This window comes from Pinus tabuliformis, chromosome 9, assembly GCF_031772625.1.
Source record: "Pinus tabuliformis cultivar Carrire ecotype Pingquan chromosome 9, CPIR1, whole genome shotgun sequence".
NCBI lineage: Eukaryota > Viridiplantae > Streptophyta > Pinopsida > Pinales > Pinaceae > Pinus > Pinus tabuliformis.
In genome coordinates this window covers 619,044,604-619,055,919 of record NC_142307.1, presented here as the reverse complement: position 1 = coordinate 619,055,919, position 11,316 = coordinate 619,044,604, and positions in this window count along the sequence as shown.

The window sequence follows — 11,316 nt, the reverse complement described above, 5'->3', positions numbered from 1 at the left end:
ACATGATATATATCATAAAATTAAATGAGTTTAAATTTATCAAAAACTCTTTATCAAATATAAAGAAGGATAAATTTTATGAAGGTGTAATTTTTTTATAAGGAAGTAGTACATAATATTCACAATATTATCAATTGGAGTTATGATTATTATTTTCCCTTTTAATGTTGAAGGGCGATTGGGAACTTAGTAATATCACTTTACTAGACGCTCTGTAATCTTAATTTTTTTTGGGTATATGGTATTGATAAGCCATGATAAAGTGAGATGAAATCTCTATGGTTAAGAATTTTGTTCCATATATATTTTAAATGTATAAATATTTAGTTTATATATTAATTCTTATTATAATTAATAACAAAAATAGTAATTTAAAATAAATTATAATTTAGTTAATTTGTATTATTATTATTATTACTTTATATTTATTATAGATACTAGCCATTTATGTAAGTTAGTGTTTATTAATAAAAAGATTTTAACAAATCCAAACGTGAGATTATGGAGAAAATGTAGTGAGTCGTGCTCCTTTCCCTTTTTATACCTACTATAGGTAGGCTATACTGAAATCATTTCATAGTCAAAATGTGTTGAGATTGAAATTTTTAATTTTTATTATAAAGTTTATTAAAGTTTTGAAAAAAATAATTATTAAACTAAATATTTTGAAAATTAAAATATTTTTGAAATTTTTAAAATTGAATTTTTTTTTTCCTATTGGTTCCGAGAGGTGAAATGACAAATTTTATGGGGTTATAAATAGAATTTGTAAAAAATAAAAAGTAAAAATTAAAATGAGCCATAATAGGTGTAGACATCAAATCTCAATGAAAACAGTACACATCAAATCGCAATATATAAAAAATATTTTAAAAATAAAAAATATATGAATAGTATAGATATCTAATCTCAATATTTATGAAAACAATACACATCAAATCTCAATATTTATCAAAAACAGTACACGCATAAAATCTTAATATTTATGAAAAATAATACAGAATTAAATCTAAAAATTTATGAAAAAATGCACAATTAAATCTCAAAATTTATGAAAAACAATGCATAATCAAATCTCAATATTTATGAAAATTTTATTATTTATAAAAATGTAAAATTAAAAATTAAAATTAAAATTCTATATGCTACCAAGTGTCACAATAGTACACACATCAAATCTCAAAAATTTCATTATTTATGGAAATTTTATTTTTGACTTTTAGTTAATGTGTAACTTTTGAAAATAATTTATGAAAATAATTTACGAAGTTTACTCAAGTTTTTAAATTTTTTTAATAATGAAATTTTTATTTTATGAATTTTTTTTATGGTTATATATATATATATATATATATATATATATATATATATATATATATATATATATATATATATATAAAACTGGGAAATTGGTTTTTACCATCATAAATTGATTTCTAATTGGAAGTGATATCATAGTCTCAATTTTACATTTTGTGCCTATCTAATCTATTAATAATGTTAAGTCTCCTGATACCTATAAATAGTTTTCTATATTTTTCAAAATAATATAATGCATTGATAAGAAACCCAAATTTAAAATTTCAAGAAGATCTAAACTATTATAATGTCCATTATAAGTTGGAACCTTGCATAACCATGAGGAAAATTTTTGTCTTAGATACAATAACTTCTGCTATCAATTACTTTTGCATAAGAGGCATGCACTAATAAGCAACAATGGATATTACACTTATTTTGACATAATTTTATTATTTAGTTTTAAATCAAATCATCAAAAAAAAAATTATAGGGGTAATTGATAGAGGAGCGAAACGAGAACGGCGATGGAGGCGACTCAAGGGTTTCGTTTCTCTGCAGATTCGATTTGCGAAGCCGCAGGCCCCAAGAACTGGCTCGAACGTGGATCGAACAGCAGACCCAGCGCTGGATACTCAGCATTCGTTGCTTCCCCATGGCACAGGACCGGATCTGCTGACGGCAAGACCCCACACGATTCGAACCACTGGAAACAGAGACTGGTGCGTTTTTTCGCTCTCTGGCCGCAGGTCAGGCTTGATTCGCCCTCTCTCACAAACTTTCTGCTCAGTATTGGCAGATCCGCCTTCGATCTCCGTCAAGGGTTCTGTTTGACAGACCCCAGGCCTCATTTCGATTTCCAATGGATCGGATCCGCTGTTTTAGGGCCGTCTTTTCAAGGCACGGACGAGGACAAGGTATGGGGTGAGAGTATGGACCCGTATCCCTGGTTTCTTGGTTTTTCTCTGTTTCTTTCAATACAGATCGGGGCGGTTACCAACTCGAAGTACCGCCCAAACAGAGGGTATGAAGGCTATGACCTGGAAACGAGAAATAGCCTTCTCAGGATCTCTGATTTGGGGTACGGCTCACCAGTTTGGGTCGAATACCACAGAATAGGAACGGATCTATCAGATCCGACCAGATCCAGACAAAAGCAAAACAAAAACTGGCCAGATCCAGAACCTTTGGATCCCCTGCGAGCCACAGTACTCAGATCGGGACATAAACTACCAGATCTAGACCTCTGTAGAGCAGATCTAACCCCATGCAGATCAGATCTGGAAACACACCCACCGGAAAAGAAGATACAGGGCAAAAAAAGCCCTCTCTTTATCAGATCTATGGGAGGGCACACAATATGCATCGAAATAGGGTTATGGGAGGCAACAGAAATCCTCAAACAGAGGATACATGAAAAGACGGGAATCCCACCATACAAACAACTCCTCCTCTACGCAGGGAAGGTAATTCAGGAGGGGTTTAAACTAATGGATTACGGCATAGCAAAAGACTCTACAATCTGTCTCAGCTCAAGATTGCGCGGAGGCTGCCCCGGCTCAAGTTCAAAAGGACCTGTTTCCTTCAAAGATGCAGTCAAAGGGAAGATGGAACCACAAAAGAAACCAGAACAGCAAGCCACAGCACCAGGGGCATACATTGTTGAGCAGACAACACAGAACCCTGCATTAATAATCTCCACACCAGAGGTAAATGAAATACAATCTGATTATTTAACTAAAGCAGTGATATGCAGGTTCAATGGATTTTGGCCCAAACCGGAAGCCCTTCGTCAATGGATCTACTCCATATGGACAGAAAACTGTGATATCCATCTCTGTTCAAAAGGATTCTTTATTGTCAAATTTGACACCATAAAGGACAAAGATTATGCTTTGAACGAAGGGCCATGGTTCTGGGGTAACGCGGGCCTTTTCGTGAAATCTTGGTTCCCGGATTTCGATCCAAACAGCATGGTGGTCACCAAAATGCCAGTCTGGGTAAAACTATTTAATCTTCCTATACACTTCTGGCACTACAAAGTGCTGGAAGGAATAGGCAATACCCTGGGATCTTTTTTAAAAGCAGACCATGAGCGCCTATCTAAGGATATCTACACATTTGCCAGGATATGTGTGGAGGTAGACCTCAGTCAAGGCCTACCAGAGCACATTATCCTAATTCACAATGGAAAACAATGGGCACAGCCATTGGATTATGAAAACACCGCCTTTCGTTGCCGCATATGTCGGCAAACAGGTCATCTACAGAGTACATGCCCACAAAACAAAAAAGATAGGAAAAGGAGACAACCACCAAAACCGAAAGGATGGCAATTTTCAGCCACATGGACAGAGGATGCAGAAGAGGAAAAAGAAGAGGAAAGGAATGAGGGAACCAACAGCAACATACAAGAAGATGAAGACGGGAAGATAAATACAGAAATCAGCAAAGCAAGCTATCCACACCACATACAGAACAATGAATATCTGATCGAAGGAGCAATAGACACAAATGCAGGTAACCCACAGCAGCAATATGAGAACACCAGGCAGGAAATTGGAGGCAGCAAGCGAGCTTACTCGCCAACAAGTACAGATTCTGAAAAGGATATCATGGCTGCCACAAATGAAACACAAATGATTATTGTAACAGCTCCGCCTAACAATGAAGGTTGGCGGAAAGTGGAAAAAAAGAAGGGTAGGAAAGTCTAGATCGTCTAGTTATTTGACTTTAGCTCCTGATTAGCAGGACAAGTTTTGATATTATGAACATTACAGCAATGCCAATGGCATCTACTATATGTAATTTTCTAATCTTAATGAAAATTACTGATTTTTCCAGTGGAAAAAAATAAAAATCAAATCATCAAAAAAGTGAATTAAAAATTAATAGCATTAAAATCAGCCATATCAGAATATATACCTTTGTAAGTTTTATGTTTAGAGTGAAACACATAAAAGGAAAATGAAGTGACATCTCTAATTTTTTTTTTGTCTTCTACACAATTTCAATAAATTATGAAAATATTTAAATAAACAAGGAAAACATCATAATTTTCAAAAAAAAATATTTCACAATATAATAAGCATATATTTTTAAGGATATGTTTGATAATTTTAAATATCATATAATAAATAATATATATTAAAATTAAATTAAAATATTCTTTGTGTTGAGAAATGCATTTCATAGTTCAATATGAGGGAGATGCATAATTCCTTTTGTGTTTAACTTGAAGTTGAGCCATGTGATTTTAAAATAATAATAAATAAAATTCACTAAATAAAATACTAAAATAACAATGTCCATGATAGTAAAACATAAAAAAATATATACATACTGATTAATTTTAATTAAAATAGTTATTGATATTGCATCATATGAGATGTATAGAGTAGAATTGACATGTGATTTAGAAACAATTATATTTTATGTATTGAGGCTTCTGTGATCCATAATGAATTAAAGAAAGTGTTTCAATAGAAATCACATAAGAGAAATACCAACAAGTGTAATGCATCATAACCAGATGAAGAGGCAAACCATGGCAAAGGCTTAAATAGAGGCAAAATTTCAAATAACTATTATATTTGAACAATAATATTTAAATTATCATATTAATTTATTAATATATTAAAAAGAAATAATAATATTTAAATTATCATATTAATTTATTAATATATTAAAAAGAAATATTATAAAGTAATGGCAATATTTTTTTTGGTAGGTAAGCACCACAAGGCATTTGAACCAATGACCTATCGCAAGGGGTGCCTTAATAGTGCACCCATTCACCATCAATCCAAAGCCCCGTGGGCAAGTAATGGGCAAGTAATGGCTATATTAAACAACTAGTTTTTGAACAATAATATTTAAATTAATTTATTAAAACCAAATATTAGTATTTTTTTAAAAATAATATTTAAATAATGATATTAGTTTATTAATTTATTAAAAATAAATATTAATAAAAAACCGCTATTTTAATAACAAAAAATATAATTTTTGTATTTAGGCTTCACTAATCCATAATGAATTAAGCAAAATCTTTCGGTAGAAACCACATAAGACAAATTTTTGGCCAACAACATGATGAATGACACTTGTTGGTTCGAAAAGTGTTGGCCAAGACTTTGGTTAAAAATATATAAATAAAATATTGTAATGTTTATCTTAAATAACATAATTTTACAACAAATTTAATAAAAAAATATACATATTAATTAGTTGTAATTAAAATCATTATTGATATTGCGTCATCTGAGATGTTGAGAGTGAAATTGACATGTGATTTAAAGAAAATTATATTAATAACAAAAACATATTAATAAAATATTTTAATGTTTACTTTAAATAAAATTATATCAAATTAAAAAAATGATAGAGAAATAAAAATAAGAGAAATTTGTGATTCCTTTAATTTTTAATGTGGAATTGATATGTGACCTTTAAAAGTGGTTATAGATAAAATATTTTAATATCAAATATGTATATAATATAAGGTAATTGAAATTTTTATTTTTTTTTGTTATGGTTAAAACATTTTATTGGTTTGTTAATTAGAATGAAGGAAATGTTTAATTTGGAGAAAATCATTTTAACTCTGCATTTATCAAGTGTTGAGAGGATCAAATATTTTGAAGTAGCTACTCCAAAAAAAAAAAATTACACTTCAAGTGATTTAATTCCTATAAACATTAAATCAATTATAAATTAAGATAAATTTATATTGATTAATATCTCACAATTACACATATTATAATACTGGATAAACTAAAAAAAATTAAAAATTAAAAATTAAAAAAAAAATTACTTTAATTTATTTATAAACTATAAAATATAAGATAAAATTTATTTTAATCCCAAACTCAGTGCCTTAAATATAAAATATTTATGAGAATTTTCCATTATAAAATGTTTCACTTTGAAAAGCATGGTTTATTAGAGCTGGCCCTCCAAGTTCCATCATGGTTAGAGAACCATGAGGTGAAGTGGATGAGGTAAAAGACAATATTCCTAATGCGTTCAGTTGACACTTATTTCCATGGTCCATCATTAGGTAAGAAACAATGTTCGTAAGAATGAATACCAAAGGATTAAAAGATTATTGGTATTACCGTTTTCATTTTGGAGTATTTGAGCAAAGTAAGTCCTATGAATTGAGGGTTTTATAAAAGTAATGTTTCACAAATTTGTATGCCGAGTTCCCCCTACCAGGGAGGTCTTTTGATTAGCTTCACTGCAAGTTGAATCTAGACAGCAGATTTAATAGCCAGTTCAAATATTTAATAGCCAGTTCAAATTCCGTACTGACATGCTTGCTTAAAAAATATAATGATAATATTAATAATATATTTGTAAATATTATATATATATATATATATATATATATTAATTATTTTGAAAATTTATTATATAAAAAATTATGTAATAATTCTAATTAAAATATATATTAATCTTTATCTCATAATTGTTTTTTATACCGGCCTTTGATTGTGTTCTTTAGTTTTAGTTTTAATAGGACTTTTGATTCTAGGATGGCAAAGAAGTTCTACATGAGCATGCACTTTCCACTTTCCATCACAAAATTATATTAAAATAGTAAAATGTATATGTTATATAAGAATGATTTTAAATATTGATCAAATGTTATTGTGATATTAGTTTTTATAAATTTATTAGTGGTGTACATTATTTAGCGAATAGAATTTGTTTTTTATTATTTTTTTAATTTAAATTATATGAAGTTGAGAGTGATGATTAATTATGATAACAGTTATTTTATTAAACATTTAAATTAAATTAAATTAATACAATTTGGATAATAACACAACATTATTAAATTAATAATTCTTGCACTTCATATTAAATTAAAAATAAAACTAATTAAAGCTCAACTTCATCAAAATTTCTTAATTTCTTTATAAATTCAATTTATGTGAAAGGATTTCGGATGCAGCTGTCATTTGATACTGACCCCTTCACCAAATTAGAAGATTGTGAAGATCATGTAATAAGTAATTGAGCCTCATAATCCATTTATTACGTTAAAAACCACGCACATGTTTGTTGTATTACACTAATTCAGACCCATTCATCGCACCATTACGATTTCGATAAATATTTCATGCAACTCATTTTCCATACCATGAGAGGATCCCAATTATATACTAGCTAAATATTTGCAATACAACTTCTCAAGTTAAATTTAATACAATACAACATATGTCTAAGTAGAGGAGTTCTACAGCTCGAGTTCGGGGAGGAAAACAAAAAGAGAGTTCGGGGAGGAAAACAAAAAGAAACTGATAGGCGACATAAAAGATAATTCAAAGTTGGAATTCAAGAGGTTTTAAAAATTTCTGGTATTAATCGTATTGCTCAAAATGGAATCTAAAAAATGGTATATTTGACGGAAAAAAGTGCATGGGATGGATAATCATTTTTCGTCCGTTTATGATCAAATATTCTATAATTTGTTTTAAATAGAAGAAAGGTGACCTAACCTGCATCTTAAGTTCTTTTAAAACTTGAGTAAGTTTTAATGTATTATTTCGAAGAAAATATATTATTTTTATTATTTTTGTTGCTCTGCTAGGTTTACTTTACATTACAGCGAGTATGATCTGTAATTATGTCAGTGAGTTATCAAAGTTGAAATTTTGTTTGGCTCAAATAAAAATTAAAAAAAATTAAATAATATAAATTTATAAAAAAATAAAAAAAATTATACAAAATATTTAATTCATAAAAAAATATTACTTGTAAAAAAATTAGATCCACCTAAACTTATGTTAGATCCATATTTAAAATAAATCTATGCTCATAATATTTATAAACTGCAAATCACTATTTTCTCCAGCACCGAAATTCTAAAGAAAAAATTGATAGTTAGTCCTTTTTATACAGACCTTTATTTAGTGTCTCTGTAATTGTCCAATAACCCAATTACTTAGACCTCTCACTCTGATATCAAAAATCCTGACTGAGTTCCACGCGCTTGTGATTCTATCTTTGTCGGTCTTCGCTGGGTCGATATGCTTATGGTGCTCTCGCTATTTCTGTTTCCTTTCTCATTAGGACCAATGATCTCATTTTGCCTCATGCTGGCACGGGACTTTCTCCGCATAGTCAATCTATATCTGTATATTTTCCATTCTCGGTTTTTTTCTGTTCTGCCGTGGTTGTCTCCAGGCAGTATGGAATATTTGACTGCTGTATCAAAGTTTCATTATATTCTCTTAATATAATCTATCTGGTTTTTTTCTTCTGAAAAAAAAAAATAGCTTGCTTAAGTCTGAATCTAGCAAGAATCCAGCAATGAAATTTCATGAAGTAAATACCTAAAATACAAATACCACTTAGTTACTTCTTGATATCGTCTTACAATTTAAACTATCGGCTTCTCTGTTCTGCTCAGGGCTTTCTTGCAATGCCAAATTTTCTGAACAACCAAAAAAATTCTAATCCGGCATTGATAGAATGGCAGAACGGGCTCCGCCTATATTGCAAAGAGGATCGACCGTTTTCTCTTAAAATCCAGCATCATCGATTTATGGGGCATGCCGACAGCAAGGACCGGAGTTGCTCTCTCCTCCGACCATATGCCTATCTTTTTGTCTTGGCCGCTTCCGGCTATTACGAAGGGCTACTCTTTCAAATTCAATTCTGTTCACCTACAAGATCAAGCTTTCAACGACTTCATAAAAACAAGCTGGTCAGACATTCTCCAATCCGAGGAGGCCTTCCTTTATACTTTCAGGGACAAAATTCATCGGTTAAAGGATCATGTAAAGTCGTGGCAGATAAATCAAAAGAAAAAGGATAAGCAGGATCTTTTTGATATTGATCAAGAAATCTGCCGCCTCTCCTCCACTTTTCCCTCCTGTGGCTTGTCGCTGGACAAAAAATCCCTTCTCAGATCTTTGGAAAGGAAAAAAAATGACCTTCTGCAAAAAGAGGAACTTGGCGGCTAAAAAGCCGAGCAACTTGGCTCCGGGAGGGGGACCGCAACACTCGTTTCTTCCACAATTATGCAAATGCCCGCAGATCTCAGAACTCTATATGGCAAATTGAAAATGGGGATGGCGCCATCCTCTCTTCCCACGAGGATATTTCTGCCGAAGCTACTAGGTTTTTCAAGGAGCAATATAAAAGGCAAATCTGTGATCTTGATGACATGTTATGGGCTGTGGATCAGCTCCCTGTCATGTTTGATGACGCTGCAAACGATGACTTTTTCAGGCCGATTTCGGAGGGGGAGCTATCAGACACAATAAAGAGTTTCAAGAAGGACAAAAGTCCGGGGCCTGACGGATGGCCGGTTGAATTCTTCTCTCATTTTTATGATCTCTTCAAAAATGGTTTGCTGGACATGGCGGATTCCTCCCGTGTCTCCGGGAACATAAACAGCGCCTTATCGGCCACTTTCATTGCGCTCATTCCCAAAAAGGACAAGTCTTTATCTTTGGGGGATTACCGGCCGATTGCTTTATGCAATTCTCTCTACAAGATCATATCTAAAATAATTGCTGAGAGATTGAAGAAAGTCCTCCGCTCCTTTATTACAAAGGATCAACACGCTTTCCTAAAGGATAGGCTCATCCTGGACGCAGTTGCCATGGCCCAGGAATGCCTCTTCTCCATCTCCTCAAAAAACATTGATGCCGCTGCTCTCAAGATCGATCTTAAAAAGGCCTTCGACTGTGTGGATTGGAGCTTCCTCAGAATCCTCCTTGCCAAAATCGGTTTAAGGCCCCGGGCTGTCAGTTGGATTATGGCGTGTGTTGAAAGCGTATCCTTCTCTGTTATCATCAATGGCATTCCGTCTTCTTTCTTTCGTGCTGAGAGGGGGCTCCGCCAGGGCTGCCCCCTCTCCCCCATCCTCTTTATTTTGGTTATGAATTCTCTAAGCAACCACATAAATCTTGCTGTCGGCGATGGTAGATGCAAACCGGTAAAGATGTGTAGGAACATCTCTCTTTCTCACAACCTTTTCGTGGATGATATTCTCATTTTTGCAATGTTGTGCAAGTCTTCTTGGGTCTCTCTCTTTGTGATTCTCCAAAAGTTTCATTCGGCCACGGGTCTCAATATCAACAAGGGAAAATCAGTGCTATATCACAACGATTCTAATCCTGTTTTGGCTCAGTGGATTGCTGATCGTTTTGGCATTAACCTTGCATTGATTAAGGATGGTTTTACTTATTTGGGTTTTCGTCTGAAAGCAAGGGGATACCGCAGCCAAGATTGGCTTTGGCTGTTAGACCGTTTCTACCACAAAATCGCAGGTTGGGAACTACGTCTTCTTTCTCTTGCAGGTAGATTTATTTTGGTGCAGGCTGTCCTCTCCCAGCTCGCGGTATATTGGGGACATCTCTTTCTTCTCCCGGCCTCCATCTCAAAGAAAATGAAATCTATAGCAGCAAATTTTTTGTGGGGCGGCCGTTCACATCAATCGAAATATCACCTTGCTTCCATGGACTCCATCTCTCGGCCTAAAAAGGCAGGCGGATGGGGCCTTCTCAATATGAAATTTTTCGGACAGGCGCTCATTTGCAAATCTCTGCACAGAGCCATCTTTGGCTCCAGCCCATGGAGTGCCCTCATCAACCAGAGATACCTCAAAGGTAAAAATATATCCTACTGGTACAGGAGGTCCTCTCTTGGCATTCGATCGGGCTCCCCCATATGGATCTGCTTCAGAAAACTCCAGCCTTTTTTCTTGATGCATTTAAAATGGACTATCTTCTCTGGTTCAAATGTCTACATTGGTATTGACCGCACCCTCCACAACCTTGAATCCATGATCCCTTCGTCTCTGCTTTCCTTTTTCCATGCAAGGGGTCTTATAACCTGGGACAAGCTTATTCTTGCATGGTCCACTCAGGAGCCCATTTGGAAATCTGACCTCCAACTAGCCTTACCTCCACGCCTTCGCCCCCTTTGGCTCTCTTTCACCAACCGTTTCTCTCACAGTGCTTTCTCTCAAATTGGGACGAAGGATGCTTTGTC